The sequence below is a fragment of the Schistocerca nitens genome, chromosome 3 (assembly GCF_023898315.1).
Source record: "Schistocerca nitens isolate TAMUIC-IGC-003100 chromosome 3, iqSchNite1.1, whole genome shotgun sequence".
NCBI lineage: Eukaryota > Metazoa > Arthropoda > Insecta > Orthoptera > Acrididae > Schistocerca > Schistocerca nitens.
In genome coordinates, this window is record NC_064616.1 from 537986319 (window position 1) to 538003481 (window position 17163).

The following is a 17163-nucleotide window of genomic DNA, read 5'->3' on the forward strand; positions in this document are numbered from 1 at the left end:
ATTTGAACTAGGACAGAATTACTCAGGATACCGAATGATGTAAGTCGCTTACCTCTGCTGCTAATAGATTATCAGGTGCACTTCAGCTTGAGTTTTACAAAACGGATTATAGGGATTTCGATGTCCAAGTATACACCTGGTGACCAAAGAGTTCAAAATCAAAGCGATTTGGAGCACATGTGCACAAGAACAACAACATCTGGACAACCACGAGAAGGTGTGGAACCGTTGGGGGTGGAGGGGTGGGGTGGGGGTGGTGGTGGGGAGGGGGGCGTGAGGGAGCTCATCGCACTTTTCAATTTTTGAGGAAGGTGATGGTGGGTTGGAATAGGATGCTGATGAGTAAGCTGCTTACATATGTAATGTGTTCATTTAAATTGGAAAATTTCTTAAATTGGAGAAACATTTAAAAAAATCGACAAAATGGTTCAAATGGCTCTGAGCACTATGGGACTCAACTGCTGAGGTCATTAGTCCCCTAGAACTTAGAACTAGTGAAACCTAACTAACCTAAGGACATCACAAACATCCATGCCCGAGGCAGGATTCGAACCTGCGACCGTAGCGGTCTTGCGGTTCCAGACTGCAGCGCCTTTAACCGCACGGCCACTTCGGCCGGCAAAAAAAAAAAAATCGACATTGGAGCCCAAATGGTAAAGCTAGAGCTCGAATATTGTCTGGTCATGCAGGATGTTACGGCAGTAGTCTAACTAGGGATAAATACAGGCCTAGGGAACTGCTTGGTTAGTAGTCTTGAGCAATTCCAACGTTGCTGACTGTCATTATACTGGGTTAGGGACAGAGGGTCTTGTGATCGTGGGTTTTTCTTTTAATTTTGTTTCGCATCTCTTGCGTCATCTCATTTCTACATTTTTCTATCGATAATGCTCTAGAATTTTGTGGTAGATGTTTAATATTACATATTCAGTATCATTTTGAAAGAAATATAGAATGTACACAACATAACAATCAGCCATAGAGCTACAAGACGGCGAAGTCAGACGTAACAGAAATAAATAAAATAAAAAAATTAATAAAAACACTTCCCCATATTCGAGACATGAATGGGAACAGGTTGCTCACTTTTTTACAGCAATTTATTAAGTACAATATCAATACTGTCTAGTTCAGTAACACATTGAGTGTCGGCCGGTGTGGTCGAGCGGTTCTAGGCGCTTCAGTCTGGAACCGTACGACCGCTACGATCGCTGGATCGAATCCTGCCTCAGGCATGGATGTGTGTGATGTCCTTAGGTTAGTTAGGTTTAAGTGGTTCTAAGCTCTATGGGACTGATGAGCTCAGATGTTAAGTCCCATACTGCTCAGAGCTATTTCAACCATTTTTGAACACATTGAGATTATATTCACCATTCTGATCATTGCTTGAATATTTTCTTCTAAGGTCATTCCTGTATTGTAGGTAATAGGAAATAATATTCTTCCTGTCATATGTAATGTTCATTGGGAGCATTTCTACAGATAGGGTTGGTATTCTCTCAATTCTCAAATGATTCACTTAAGAGTTACCACGATGTTGTTCTGTAATGTTGATGTCTTCTGTTGGACATTGTTTACGGGAAGAAGCTGATGACCTATTATCCCCTATCTACAAGTACTTGTCCATCTAGTTTCGTTAACTACACACAGTAGTATCCGAAAATTAAAAGTATGTAAATGTCCAACTACCAGTAGCTGCACTTGAACAACAAATTGTCCAGGAATGGCATATTTGTATTACAAGTATGGTCCACTACACCACTGGTGCACCCACTGAGGAATATCGAGGAACTCATAACCGTTCTTATTTTTTTATATTTAAAATTTCAGTGTGAGGGGATATTGTCAGACTTGCATAGGAAGTAAAACAACGTAGTCAGCTGCTGCAGAGACATATGGAGCAACAACTTTAGTGCCAGTAACGACGTTAGCAGAAATTGTAGCTTGTCTAGCAACTTCTACAGCAAACTGTCACCTGGTCCTGTTTCCGTCTTAAGACCTGTTGACCCTTTGTGGCTTTCGGCAAACAGTGCAGACGCTTAATGTCGTGGGAGGGTGACAAAGATCCATCCAGTTAGCTAACGTGGAGATGGCCAACTGAATATTTTCAAGGAACTGCGGAACCTGGTCGGGAAACTTACGAACAAAGGCTAGATTGAACGGGAAAAATCTGTAATGCTCTTCTGAGCAGAAAGTGAATGATTAACTGGATGCTATTTCACTATTACTCTGAAGTTCCCTTGGAAGAAGGTATACGGCGTAGTACGAACACGAGCAAATCCAGAGCGAATACTACAGCTGTCCTGGCCCGAGGACTGACTTGTACCGATGTCCCTCTTGTGACAACTGTCTGACCTAAACTGTTGGGGACAACAGCCTCGGCATGTGTGTGGCAGGCTGCGTAGCACCTTCTACGTTGGCATTTGTTACCGTCGCCCTGTAGGGCCTCATGTGTGACCATATATAGCCATCCTCAGTGCGTTGCCTCGCCTAACGACTTCTTCACGTGAGCTCACGTGAGTTCCAGGTCGACATCCTGCCACTCCCAGCCGCACCCTGCTGGCAGCGTTTTCTTGTACTCTCTAGAAAATTTACTTATAATGGCGGGCATTCTTTGCTTTTTTGGTGCTTCATTTTCTAAAAAATATGACACCTAGTACCTTTCATGTCGTTTGACAGCGCCACATAATTATGCGATAATTCAAATCTGGTGCCAGATGTCACCACATTTATTCCCTGCTCCAATGAGGCCCAGAACTCCTTCTATTCCTACGATAACTTTCTCCTCAGTGGGATATTTCTACACTGGAGAATTCATGAAAACGTTATCTTAGTGGTGTAAACGGAAATTGTATCCACTGCTCGAGTGTTTTCGTTTCTTTTCTTGCAAGACATTATCAGCACAATTACAGTGAGCTATCGAGATTCGAGGCACAAGCCGGCATTGCCGTCTCATCTTCTCCACCTAAGGTTGCAATCACTCGTTTCTGGACAGTCTTATAAGAAAACGGCCAATACGGGTTGCATGTGAACTCGTATATAGGTGCTGGAGTCCTCAAATGAGGACGCTCATCACCCAAGTATGTGCTGAACGATAATATGGTAGCAAAAAATGCCAGAGTATAGCACACAACATTTGCCACATCTTCTGTCACAAAGATCTTCCCCGAATTGTCTGTATCGATATAAGTGTGCAGAATGGAAATAGGAGAGCCGTGTAAGTGGACATCAAAGGTGAATAAGTTACGAACGGTATCAGAGGAAATCTGGCAAAAACCTAGTGACATTTATTGCGCCTTTAGGGATTCATAAAGCGCATCTAGGGAAGACACCGTGCGTCTGGAGTGGACCGTTACGACCAAAGTGTGTAGTGGATTATAGGAGAGATGTCAAATCGTCGGATAAGGAACCAGCAGAAGAGAGAGTGGATCCTCTCCGCTGCCGTCCTTCGTTGCCCGCGTGATCCTCTTCCTAAGCTTCCGTTGGTGATGGTGGCAGGTGACGTTTGCCAAATTATTCATCTGTCAGCAATCCTTGCTATTAGAACCATGCTTAACCCAGCATCACGTGCTGGGACAGTGCACAGGGTGTGAGAGCAGTCTCTCAACACGTAGCAGACTGAATCACAGAAATCAACTGAGAATAAAAAAAATATTAATAAATTGTCCCTACTCCCTACAAACAAGTCAGCGGAATCTACAGATCCTGTAGAACATACACAGTAATCTGCTTTTCGTTTATAATACACAGATGGTATAGTAAAAACACCGAAGTCAGAACAAAACGTATACAGGGTGTTACAAAAAGGTACTGCGAAACTTTCACTAAACATTCCTCACACACAAATAAAGAAAATATGTTATGTGGACATGTGTCCGGAAACGCTTAATTTCCATGTTAGAGCTCATTTTAGTTTCGTCAGTGTGTACTGTACTTCCTCGATTCACCGCCAGTTGGCCGAATTGAAGGAAGGTAATGTTGACTTCGGTGCTTGTGTTGACATGCGACTCATTGCTCTACATTGTTGGTGATGTCTCGATTGGGCCTTATGTTCTTCCACCTACGCTCAATGGAGCACGTTATCATGATTTCATAGGGGATACACTACCTGTGCTGCTAAAACATATGCCTTTACAAGAACGACACAACATGTGGTTCATGCACGATGGAGCTCCTGCACATTTCAGTCGAAGTGTTCGTACGCTTCTCAACAACAGATTCGGTGACCGATGGATTGGTAGAGGCGGACCAATTCCATGACCTCCACGCTCTCCTGACCTCAACTCTCTTGACGTTCATTTATGTGGGCATTTGAAATCTCTTGTCTACGCAACCCCGGTACCAAATGTAGAGACTCTTCGTGCTCGTATTGTGGACGGCTGTGATACAATACGCCATTCTCCAGGACTGCATCAGCGCATCAGGGATTTCATGCGACGGAGGGTGGATGCATGTATCCTCGCTAACGGAGGACATTTTGAACATTTCCTGTGACAAAGTGTTTGAAGTCACGCTGGTACGTTCTGTTGCTGTGTGTTTCCATTCAATGATTAATGTGATTTGAAGAGAAGTAATAAAATGAGCTCTAACATGGAAAGTAAGCGTTTCCGGACACATGTCCACATAACATATTTTCTTTCTTTGTGTGTGAGGAATGTTTCCTGAAAGTTTGGCCGTACCTTTTTGTAACACCCTGTATAAAAGGAATCCAAGCAAAGAAAAGATTACAACTTTCTTGTGGAGTACTAGGTTAAGTTCTACAATTTTATGTTTGCTTATACGTGGATAGTTGGTTTACTCATCCAGCGCCGAAAGATTATCAGCAGTCAGCAGTACAATAATATGATGCAGCGAAATGCTTATAGCTTCACCGCTGTGTATTTTTAGTAAGTGTAAATGCAAAGAAATAGTCCCCTATTGTCCCCTATTTTTGCCAGTAACGATTCATGTAAGGAGCTTAAACAATAAATGGCATAGCGAAAAAGTAAAAGACTAATGCCATCTCATAACCAAGAGGCCAGACGCAGCGGACGGACTGTCGTTATGGGAGTCGTCAGCTGTTGTGATAACCGTTTACTGGGGCGGGGCTATGCCAACGGCGGCCATTACTTCAGTAGCGTTATCTCCCGGGCAAGCTCCACCCACCTGCTGACAACACGCGGTGTCCCACACAGCGTCAGCCTGCGCGGGGCTTTTAAAACTGACAGCAGTATACAATAGTTAAGTCGGAGGTGTTCTGGAAAAAAGAGGAGGCAAACTTTTGGAGATAAACGCACATAATGAAACAGAGGAAGTGAAATTACTTCGACAACAGGCGGGAACTGCTGCTCGAGACACCTCTGTGAGGTTTAACACTTACGCCGATTACAGGCGTATCCGCAAGGCATAGGAAGCGAATGTACAATTTAACTTGACGGTCCAAGGTATTAGCAAACACAGTAGTTTTTTCTGAAAAGAGAAAAGCAACGGCTGTCTGAGGCAGCCTAGCAACCAACACCACGATGCACCAAGGTGGCGTTCGTCAACTGGTGGTGTCACAAAAGAAGAGCCAATAAAACCAGGGACCAGTAATGAAGCAATGATGGCAGAACCAATAAGTCATGTTTAATCTCGCGACCACAGTGCATGAGGGTGCTCCGGACATAAGACGTACCTAGGCCGTACGGCCGGCCGCGGTGGTCTAGCGGTTCTGGCGCTGCAGTCCGGAACCGCGGGACTGCTACGGTCGCAGGTTCGAATCCTGCCTCGGGCATGGGTGTGTGTGATGTCCTTAGGTTAGTTAGGCTTAAGTAGTTCTAAGTTCTAGGGGACTTATGACCTAAGATGTTGAGTCCCATAGTGCTCAGAGCCATTTGAACCGTTAGGCCGTACGGGGGGCGGAAAATTCTTTCTCTTCCTCGTACCCTTGGCAATGTGACTTCTGTCCTGCGGAGCTCCTGCGGTAACGATAGTAGAGGTGACACAGCTTCTCAATGATACGGTTTCAGTCTATTATTGCCTCTTTGAACCTGCTTTGACACTTTCTTGGAACTATATTAGTGCGCTCTACGCCTAACCTTAAACCGTCACCTGAACATTGGACAGTGGTAGCGAAACGTTTTTGCTCAAGAGCCGGTGCCACATATGTAACAATCTTTTTAGTTATTAGAGACCTACTCATATTAGTAGGTTATGGGCCCCCAACACACAATACATCGTAAGGAACCGATAAATTGGCCGCCGGTCCCTATGTACTGATTTCTAAACGTCGGTACCACTAGGAACACATCGTGTTGACTATTCTGTTTGATTGATGCCGCCTCTGGAGCCTCATATTTGTGACACCGTGTGTGCCTCACGAAGTGTTCTGTTATCTGTGTGTATATATTATTAATCAACACCTAAACTTTGCCATTTCTTAGAATAACGGCCATTATTATGGTTCTTGAATATTTTTTATTAAAATACTAGTCAACATTTAACCGTCTTAACTGTGATACCAATATTTTACAAACACCTTAAACTAATTCTGTTGGATTGCACATATAGACTGTTAAACATATCTTCCACATAGGATAATTTTTTAGAAACAATGTTCCTGTCACATCGGTATTTTTCACTGTCTGCCCTGGTACGCAGTATCTTTTCTTGCAGATTATTTCTCTTTGGCCACAGTAAATAAAAAATTCTTTAATGGTTCAGAAAATTAAGAAATATAAGAAAAGAACACATTGTTTCAATGAACGCTTCACGAAATCAAAATGAGTAATACTTACTTGAAGCTTGACACAATTCTGCTCGAGACATCTCTGAGAGGTTTAACACTTACGCCGATTACAGGCGTATCCTGTTGGATGTTTCACATGACGGCATATAAATTGTCAATCAACAAAATCTGGAGCAGTTCAAGAAGGCTTTCGTCGTTCGTAAGACAACAAGAAACCATATCTTTCGTTGCCTTACGTACTAAACGAACATCTGCCGCCCTTCAGCACCTTGACGTCATACAGAAAATGGCCGTTTTAGATACTACTTACCCATCACAACATAGTTAAGATGCATCTAGTCAATCAATGTACATGGTTTCGTAGTTAACAAAGTGAAAATTAGTACCCCGTCGCTTGTTGGGGTTGACAGTCTACCGAAATTTTCTCGTCCCGTCAACTGACGGGATTGGCAGTCAAAATGTTAATAACAGTAACTGTACCTATACTTCAAATGCATAATGCTGTATGAGACAGGATCACAAACGTTTACTAAATGTCTTGCATGTGGATTTTGTTCGGCTTGTTGCAAGTATTACAGCAGCCTTAATTTAATTTCATAATCGTTCCTATGAATATGTACCGTACTTGAAGATGCCTGTTTCTGTAACGTGCATACACGAATCCAAGTTACTTCCATTTGTAATTTATACCATAAAAAATGATCGGTACGAGGAACATACACCAATGCGTTGTTAGCACTGGAAGAAAAACAAGAAAATACTCCCCATCTTACATCCTCTAGCGCCACAGTGGCCGCACTACTAACCCTTCTGCCCTGTAGTAACTTTAGTTATGTCACGGGACGAATCAACCAATATCAATTACAATGAGGCACATCTTAAGACGTTACTTTCTCCGTAAGTATTTTTGTTTGTTATTGAGTAGAAAGCTACACTCTTAAGAAGCTTTAAGAATTAGTTGACGTTTATGAACACAGCTGTTAGTTCCCAGATGCATATTGTTATAAAACGTGGCACAGAACCGCGTGCCGGAAAAATACTTGATTGGGACCGCATGTGGCCCATGGGCTGCAACTTGACGGCCAATGCCCTAGATCAAACCCAGAGAAGGTTTACCCACTCCAGATGGAGATTTCATAGGAAGGCCATTCACTACCTTATATGGACTGAGTCATGTTAACTCATGAACTCTGCTGTTATATGGAGACAATAATATATGTTAGATTACGATCCCAGTCATTATGTGTCTTATTCAGTTAGCAGGATAGTATTCGTATAGTGATTTAATGAATGTTTTCACTACTGCCGTTAGCTTCGGTGTGAAAGTGGAAGGTTTTCCACTTCCTAATCTCTAACAGTTTACACACCTGTCCAAATAAAGCACACATTTGATTTAATTCATTCCTAGAACCATCAGAATGGCATCTTTCACATAGGCTTTGGCTGGAATGATATCTCCAATCGGCTCCGAAACCAGATACTCCGTTATGAATAATTGACAGAACGTATTTAAACTCCTATTGTATCATGGTAAATAGTCTCATAGTCAAGGGCGGCAATCTCAAATTGCCTAGAGGCTTCTAGAGAGGTCTGCAACAGAACTTTCTATGTGCACAGAACATAAGTACATGTATACCTCACTACATCATGGTTCTCACTTTGCCACCACAAAATGGTAGCTGTCCAAGTTTTTGTAGTTCGTTTGCCACTGGGCCAGGCTTGGATGTTATTGTGGCACAGTGTTACGATGTGGAACTGGAGTGATTTCAGTATTACTCACTTTTTCCAACAGGTAGTTTTACAATACAGCCGGACATTAGTGGACAGTATTCGTAGAGTATTAGCACGGCCTTTCAGAGAACGCTACGATAGCTGTTATTAGTGATCCATATCCATTGCTTCTTTGGACATTGTCTATAGAGTAGAACATTACTGTTTGCATGCCGTCCATAAGTTGTGACACCATTGTTATTTCAAAGTTAAGTATTGTCAATCTGCTTTAAAACTACTAATGTTATGTGCTTGAATTCTCGTATAGCATTCCGATAACGCAGCATCATTTAGGCATCTTATACGAGGTGAGTGTGCGGGACTCCACATTTGGCGACGAGTATCCGCTTGACCCTGTGCCAGCCTGCCTTAGACTTTTTTTTATGTGTTGGCGCCGTAATTCCCTCTTGTCTTTACTTTGCAGGGGCACTCATTTGCTTTAACAATTTGTTGTCGTTTTTTCTGGCTAGTGTTTTCAGTTGGGCGTTGCAGAAAATTACTTTCTTCATATTTTTGTCTGTTTGTTGCATTTGTCTCTTCCAGCATTATGACCTCCGGACCCGTTTTGCCCCCTGCCCAGGTGCTACAGCCGCAAGCGTTAGATCCCACACAGATAATGCAGATGTTTCAATTCCAGATACAGCATATTTCTGCACCATTCAACATGGTGCAGCAGCTACTGGCCAACGCTGCATGCCTGACAGAACAAGCACCACGTACTACAGCTGCTATACCGCCTTTTCGGCAGTTTCGTGAACAAGTCGAAGAATGGCTCGAGTGGTTGTCACTGTTTGAGGTTCACGTCATTGTTCACAATGTACCGGGTACTGTGAAACTTCGCTATTATCCACAGTAGGAAGTGCAGTGGTCCACCACATTCAAAAACTGTTCCCTAACGCCATCCCGAGTGAACTGTCTTATGACGGACTAGTAGCATCACTAACAAACTATTATGACCAACAAGTGAATGTGGTAGCAGTTCTTTAATTGCAAAAAACTGTCAGAAGGAACTCATCGCGAGTGGGTAACAGATTTGCGCGGTATGACAAGGAAACACAAATTCAAATGTGCTTGCAGTGCTTCATATTCAGAGGTTATATTGTGTGATGTGATCGTGTACAATGTACCTGATGTCATAATCAGAGAACAGCTTTTGAAACAGTCTGATCCATCATTTCCGTAGGTAGTGCAAACACTACATCAGTATGATTCAGGTGCCTTGTCGGCTCACACATTTGAGCAGCCGGCTATTTGTCGCGTTGAGTCCCTTGCTTGCGACCGCCCCATTCCGCACCGGCGGCGTGCACTACCCAAGCCGAGTAAACAACTTTGCACGCAGTGTAAGCAGTTCGCTGAACAGGTGGCTACACCGGCGAACAGAATTAAGTCTGGCCCTTGCTGTTACACACGGCACAAACACGAAGACTGCCCCTCCTCACAAGCTCAGTGTTACGCTTGTGACAGGAAAGGGCACGTACAGTCCGTATGTTTGCAACGGAACAAATATAAGAATTCGGCCCACTCACGAAACTCTCGTTACAAGGCCCATGTCATTAATGCAGTGTATTCAAAGTCTGCAACAGGCATTAGCAAACTTGGCAAACGTGCAGTTTCTTCGGTGATACGCCATTTTGGTCATTTACTTCTTTGTGGGAAACATGGGAAATTTCAGTTGGACACGCGTGCCTCTGTCACATTGCTAAATCATCACACATATGAACTTTTAGGCTCACCACACCTGTCTAAAAGTAGCACGCAAATGACGGATTATAATGGATAAGACATTCTCATTCTCGAAATGTGTACTTTGCCTGCTGTATTGTCAGTGTCAGCATTCCATGTGAAAGACAGTGTAGCTAGCTTGCAAAAGAATTCCCGGAACTCTTTTCTGAAGGTTTACCTCAAATAATAGTGTAAGACAACAGACCTCAGTTCACGTCAAATGAATTCGAATCATTCTGTGAACGCAATGGCATACAGCATCTAGCTAGTACACAGTCAAATTCACAGTCAAACGGCGAAACGGAACGTTTTGTCAAAACCTTCAAGCAGCAGACGGCCAAACTTCGCTCCGCACACACCAGGAATCACGCATTGTAACTGTTTCTCGCCTCATATCGTTCGCACCCACGAGATGGACCATCGCCAGCGGAACTGCTTCTCGGCCGCTACCATCGCTCATTGCTCCGCTTTCTCCTCAGCACCCGGTGCCGAAGGAAGGCCGCAAGTATCACTTCGCGCCGCATTATTTTGTATTTTACAGGATTTTTAGCGACAGCAGACGGGGGGCGCGAGGCGAGATCGTTCGTTGACTTGGCGCTTACCTCGTATCTTCTTTCAGGCCCGTAGTTTTTGTTTTTTTTGGGGGGGGGGGCGGGGAGGAGGAGTGTTCTGGAGTAACCACAACAAGCGCCGAAATGAAGAGGAAGAACGCAAGACCAGAGAAGGTTGTCAGGTGACGTCGGCCAATAGCGCGCTGACCAGAACGTTAACATGGGTGGCATCTAACCGAAGTGCTTATAAGCGCCGCTCCTGCCAACCTCGGTCGGACATTAGTGGACAGTATTTGCAGATTATTGGCATGGCCTCGCAGAGAATGCTACGACAGTTGTTATTAGTGATCCAAATCCACTGCTTGTTTGGACATTGCCTATAGAGAGAAACATTACTGTTTGCATGTCGTCCATAAGTTGCGGCACCATTGTTATTTCAAAGTTAAATATTGTCAATCTGCTTTACTGAAGTAAAACTACTAATGTTCTTTGCTTGAATTATTGAATAGCATTCCGAGAACGCAGCTTCCTTTAGGCACCCTATACGAGACCAGTGAAAAAGTAATATAGGTGACACCACGCAAATAGCCAGACTATATTCATCCAGTGTTTGAGAATGAGAGTAATTAGCGGATTCCAATCATACATAGAATTTCAAACTGGTGACGAAACTCTTTCTTGCTGACAACTCCCATAAAATATTGGACAGAAAAAAGTTTATCGGTTAGTACATTCTCGCTGATTGTGCAGTAAATTTCCGCATCAGGAACGCCCATTCAGTTTATTAGTCCTTTACTACCTTCTCTCCTCCTAACATCTTTTTCAGAGAGCATTCACATATACCGCAGAATGTACCAGCAAAATTTTCATTGTACGACAGGAAGTTCAGGAGCTAAGGCGTGAGAAACACCGAGATGCATGAAAAACTAGTATATTATGCATGACATTTGAATTCATTACTTGTTTCCAACTAACTCTTTCTCCAACACATGACGCAGGAAGTATTCACAGAAACAACTGGTTGTAACTGCGAAATTATATCATTCTATTACACCAAGTTCAGCATATATGACGTCATAAGTTTAGACCTACGTGGAACCGAAAGTGTAGGGCTAGTTTCGATACAGAAACCTATGAAACATATATGTGATGTTAAATGTATGCATAGATTGTTGAACATGGATGCACACACACACACACACACACACACACACACACACACACACATATATATATATATATATATATATATATATATATATATATATATATATATATATGAAGGGAAAGACCCATGAATCGATTTAAACAAATTTGTTTCACATATTACTTACTGTGTAGAACGATATACCCAGCAACCTACTGATGCAGAAGGGAGAGGAGAGAATCTGGGGAGGGGAGGGGTATGAGGAGACTGACCCACGTAGAGGGGAGAGGGATAAGATGGTCAGTGAGAGAGGAAGAGATTGACAACAGAGTGGGTGGGGTGAAAAGCGCAGAGATAGGGAGGATGAGGTGGTTTAAAGAGAGTGGGGAGGAGAATATGGACAGAGAAAGGAAAGAAGAGGAGATGGACAGTGAAGGAGAGGAGGTGAAGATGGACATGGAAAGGATATTGGAAATGTATGCAGAGAGGGGAATGGAGCAGATGGTCAGAGGGGGGAGGAGCAGATTGACAGAGAGGTAGTGAAGGAGTTGATGGACACAGGGGCAGGAAGTGTGGGTTGGAGGAGGTGCAAAGACTAACTGGGTGGAGGAGATGGATTGAGGAGCACAGGAGACGGACAGAGAAAATAGGGAGGAGGAGATTTATAAATAGACTGGAGAGGAGAGAGTAGACTTAGAAGGGGGAGGAGAAGATGGGCATATAGGGGATGAGCAGATGGAAAGAAGGACAGATGGATAGAGGGAAGGGCAGGAGGTGACGGACAGAGAGAGGGGCAGGAGTAGATGGACAAGGAGTGTGGGTGGAGAAAGGGGTCAGAGAGAAGGGTGGCCCGCATCTCGTGGTCGTGCGGTAGCGTTCTCGCTTCCCACGCCCGGGTTCCCGGGTTCGATTCCCGGCGGGGTCAGGGATTTTCTCTGCCTCGTGATGGCTGGGTGTTGTGTGCTGTCCTTAGGTTAGTTAGGTTTAAGTAGTTCTAAGTTCTAGGGGACTGATGACCATAGATGTTAAGTCCCATAGTGCTCAGAGCCATTTGAACCATTTTTAGAGAAGTGTGGAGGAGACGGCAAAGAGGGCAGGAAGGTGGAGATGGAATGTGAGAGGTAAGCAGATAGAAGACTGGAATGAAGACACATCCTGGCAACGCCAGGTGCTCAGCTAGCAACAAATCAAGTGTAAACATCTGCTTTCAACAATGTTTCCTCCTAGTTTACTCTCCACAAAAAATTAACCATATTGTAACTTCTGCTCTGTTATAGTGTTAACTACTTACTGAAACTTCGAGCACCCACAATCCACTACTAAACTGTGAATTTTATTTGTGATGTCGCCCATACTTGCACTACAATAAAAAAGGGCTTAAACAAAGTTATAGTATAGGTAATTTTAACATTTTAATTTCGTTTTTCAACATTTTTTTAAAAGACAAAAAGTGTGCTTACGCTATTTCATTGTGTATAGTACTGCTTTAAAATCATTTGACCTGTGTCTTATCAAGTATTTATAATATTTTAAATAGCATAAATACATGTAAGATCTAATATATAGTAATGAACTGAATATGTACATATGTGAAACATACTGCTTTCGCCATAGCTGTGAGCAGATAATAGTCGAAAAGATACTGTTGGGATTTCGGATTTGAAGCGGAACATACTAACAGTGCCATCTGTATTTCATTTTATACGAAACTACTGTTCCATCATGACTAGTTCCATGAGCTTCGGACTGCCATTTAATAAATGGGAGAAACGGATTGAAGCTGAGTTTCGCCAAAAATCCGTAACGCATTAGGCTGCTTGTCAGAATCACTTACGTGCAGTGGTGGGCGACGCAACCCATTATCGAGTTCCTGCTGCTACATTATCCTACTGAGAGACTTTTCCGTCACTTCATTTGGCCATTTTTGCGCTCGGAAGGTGTTTCTAGGAATCACGGCTAAAATACGGTGACAATGCTCGTTCAGTCGAGGTTAAGCCACACTGCTAGCATGCAACAATTGCTGAGTTATATTTAGAAGTTTTCTGTATAAGGTATTTTTAGATAACACATACACATGTTTCCAATATTACTGTTTTATAAATGATTATTTATTCCGGATCTAGTCTCTATTACCTGTCTTTGTTTATCGAGTAACAACAAAACTTACGAAAATACGTTAGGAATTTATGACTGTATTCAACTTTCATATTTTGTTTTAATGTTTAGCTGCTGCTGATAGACGTCATCATAAGAACAGACAAGTTAAATTGGACGAACAGGACAAAAGTACTGTTTTGTGGTTTTCTTGAACGGACAGCCGTTTTCATATGTAGTTTCGATGGAATCCTCAGAAAAATAATTTCTGATGTAAATATCTTAGCATATTTTCTTTGAATACCAAATCATGTTGTCAATCACCGATACTGATGGAGTGCAGTTTAGGCTCATACGTTCCCTGTATGTTTCTGTAATCTCAAAATTTTATAACTGCTTTGTATTCCGTTTTATAAGCATCAGACAGTGCCGTAAAGGGCACAAATTTTCTGCCGATTAAAAGTTGCCTGTTCATTCCACACTTACATTTCTTCCCATTATATTTTGCTTTTAGTACATCACTACATTTTTGTTCGCAATATCTTACGCGAGTCAGTTATCGTATGCTTCCATTGCTCTATATGAACACTGCAGCCAAGTTTCTGTATTGTCACCGAAACAGCTGTACGTCTTAGTGGATAAAGTTTGTTTTTGATCAGTGGTATTTGTACGCAGGTCGCAGACCATGAGGTTAATCTTCTTTGAAAGACTATTCGTTATTCTGGTATATGCTGTATTCTGAGTTTTTCTTTATGTTAGGTGGTGGTGCCATATGTGGAGATAAGGCTACCTATGTCTGGTGGTGGGACGACATGATGCGGAAGTTCTGCTTTGAACAAAAAACTGGGTGAAACCAAGTTAGTTTACTCGCCGTGGTAAAATTTTGTTACAGTGGCAATTTATATTGGCATCGTTTGCTTGCGATTACTCCGGGAGCTCGAAAGGGACTGTGTGTTTGTACGTAGTGAAACAGGAGCTCATAGGTTACTCATACATAGTTGAATGGGAACTGATTATAGCTACGTACATTATCGCTTCACTTTGTCTTGCTGTAAATTCAAACATGTTAATCTCTCATTAAGTGACAAACACTGTTGAAAAATCATAAGATGTGAGAGTTATTTTGCGATTGCTTGTCATGAATCTCAGTTTTCTATTTAAGCACTACTAATTGTGTCAAGTGATACACTCTAAAGCAGTGGTCTGCAAAACGTCACGATAAGAGGACGTGTAGAACAGTGGAACCGTAATAAGTGATTTCAATGGCACAGACGTGGCGTGCACATGGACCCAACAGCGCCCTCCTTTGTGTGTCCGTACTGGTCAGTGTTACGCAAGCCTCAGTAGATGTGGAGCCGTCATACGAAGTGGAAAATTGTAACCAAGTACCATTACGCCTCGCCGACATCACAGGGTGGAATGTCGGCATGTGAGTGCGTTCGAAAGGGGCAGAGTGACTGGTCTCTGGGAGGCGAGTGTGTCGTTCCGTAACGTTCCACTTAGTACAGGACTTTCGGCACGCGTGCCATTGCCTCGGTTTCCTTTGATCAGAGCCCACCAAAGCCGCAGACTGGATGGGCGCGTGAACGCCGACACTGGAATGCATGCTGGCAAAATGCAGTGTTCCCGGAGAGTCGCGCTTCAACCAAAGCCGCAGACTGGATGGGCGCGTGAACGCCGACACTGGAATGCATGCTGGCAAAATGCAGTGTTTCCAGAGAGTCGCGCTTCAACATGTCCTTCAGTGATGATCACATACGCGTACCACGCCGTCTTGGCAAACTTAGTCGGACAGACTGTACTATTAAGCGGAATAGCGGACAAACGTAAAGTGTTATGGTTTGGGGCGCCATTGCCTATAATACTACAGGGTGATTCAAAAAGAATACCACAACTTTAGGAATTTAAAACTCTACAACGACAAAAGGCAGAGCTAAGCACTATCTGTCGGCGAATTAAGGGAGCTATAAAGTTTCATTTAGTTGTACATTTGTTCGCTTGAGGCGCTGTTGACTAGGCGTCAGCGTCAGTTGATGCTAAGATGGCGACCGCTCAACAGAAAGCTTTTTGTGTTATTGAGTACGGCAGAAGTGAATCGACGACAGTTGTTCAGCGTGCATTTCGAACGAAGTATGGTGTTAAACCTCCTGATAGGTGGTGTATTAAACGTGAACGTTTTCTGTGCCATTTCAGCCAATAAAGTTTTTGGTCCCTTTTTCTTCGAAGGTGCTACTGTAACTGGACTACAGTATCTGGAGATGTTAGAGAATTGGCTGTTCCCTCAGCTCGAACAAGAAGCACAACAATTCATATTTCAGCAGGATGGAGCGCCACCACATTGGCACTTATCTGTCCGTAACTACCTGAACGTCAAGTACCCGAGGCGATGGATCGGCCGCCAGGCAGCCCGTGACAGAGCACTTCATCACTGGCCTCCAAGAAGCCCTGATCTTACCCCCTGCGATTTTTTCTTATGGGGGTATGTTAAGGATATGGTGTTTCGGCCACCTCTCCCAGCCACCATTGATGATTTGAAACGAGAGATAACAGCAGCTATCCAAACTGTTACCCCTGATATGCTACAGAGAGTGTGGAACGAGTTGGAGTATCGGGTTGATATTGCTCGTGTGTCTGGAGGGGGCCATATTGAACATCTCTGAACTTGTTTTTGAGTGAAAAAAAACCTTTTTAAATACTCTTTGTAATGATGTATAACAGAAGGTTATATTATGTTTCTTTCATTAAATACACATTTTTAAAGTCGTGGTATTCTTTTTGAATCACCCTGTATATTTCGCCTTGTACGTCTTCAGGGCAATCTCAAGGGATACTGCTACATCAGAGAGTTTACACAGCCCGAGTTATTGCCCCTACTGTAGACCGTTCAGATGATGGTTCAGGTGGCTCTAAGAACTATGGGACTTAACATCCGAGGTCATCAGTTCCTTAGACTTAGAACTACTTAAACCTAACTAACCTAAGGACACCACACACACCCATGCCCGAGGCAGGATTTGAACCTGCGACCGTATCAGCAGCGCGGTTCCGGGTTGGGTTGGGTTGTTTGGGGAAGGAGACCAGACAGCGAGGTCATCGGTCTCATCGGATTAGGGAAGGACGAGGAAGGAAGTCGGCCGTGCCCATTCAAAGAAACCATCCCGCCGCGGTTCCGGATT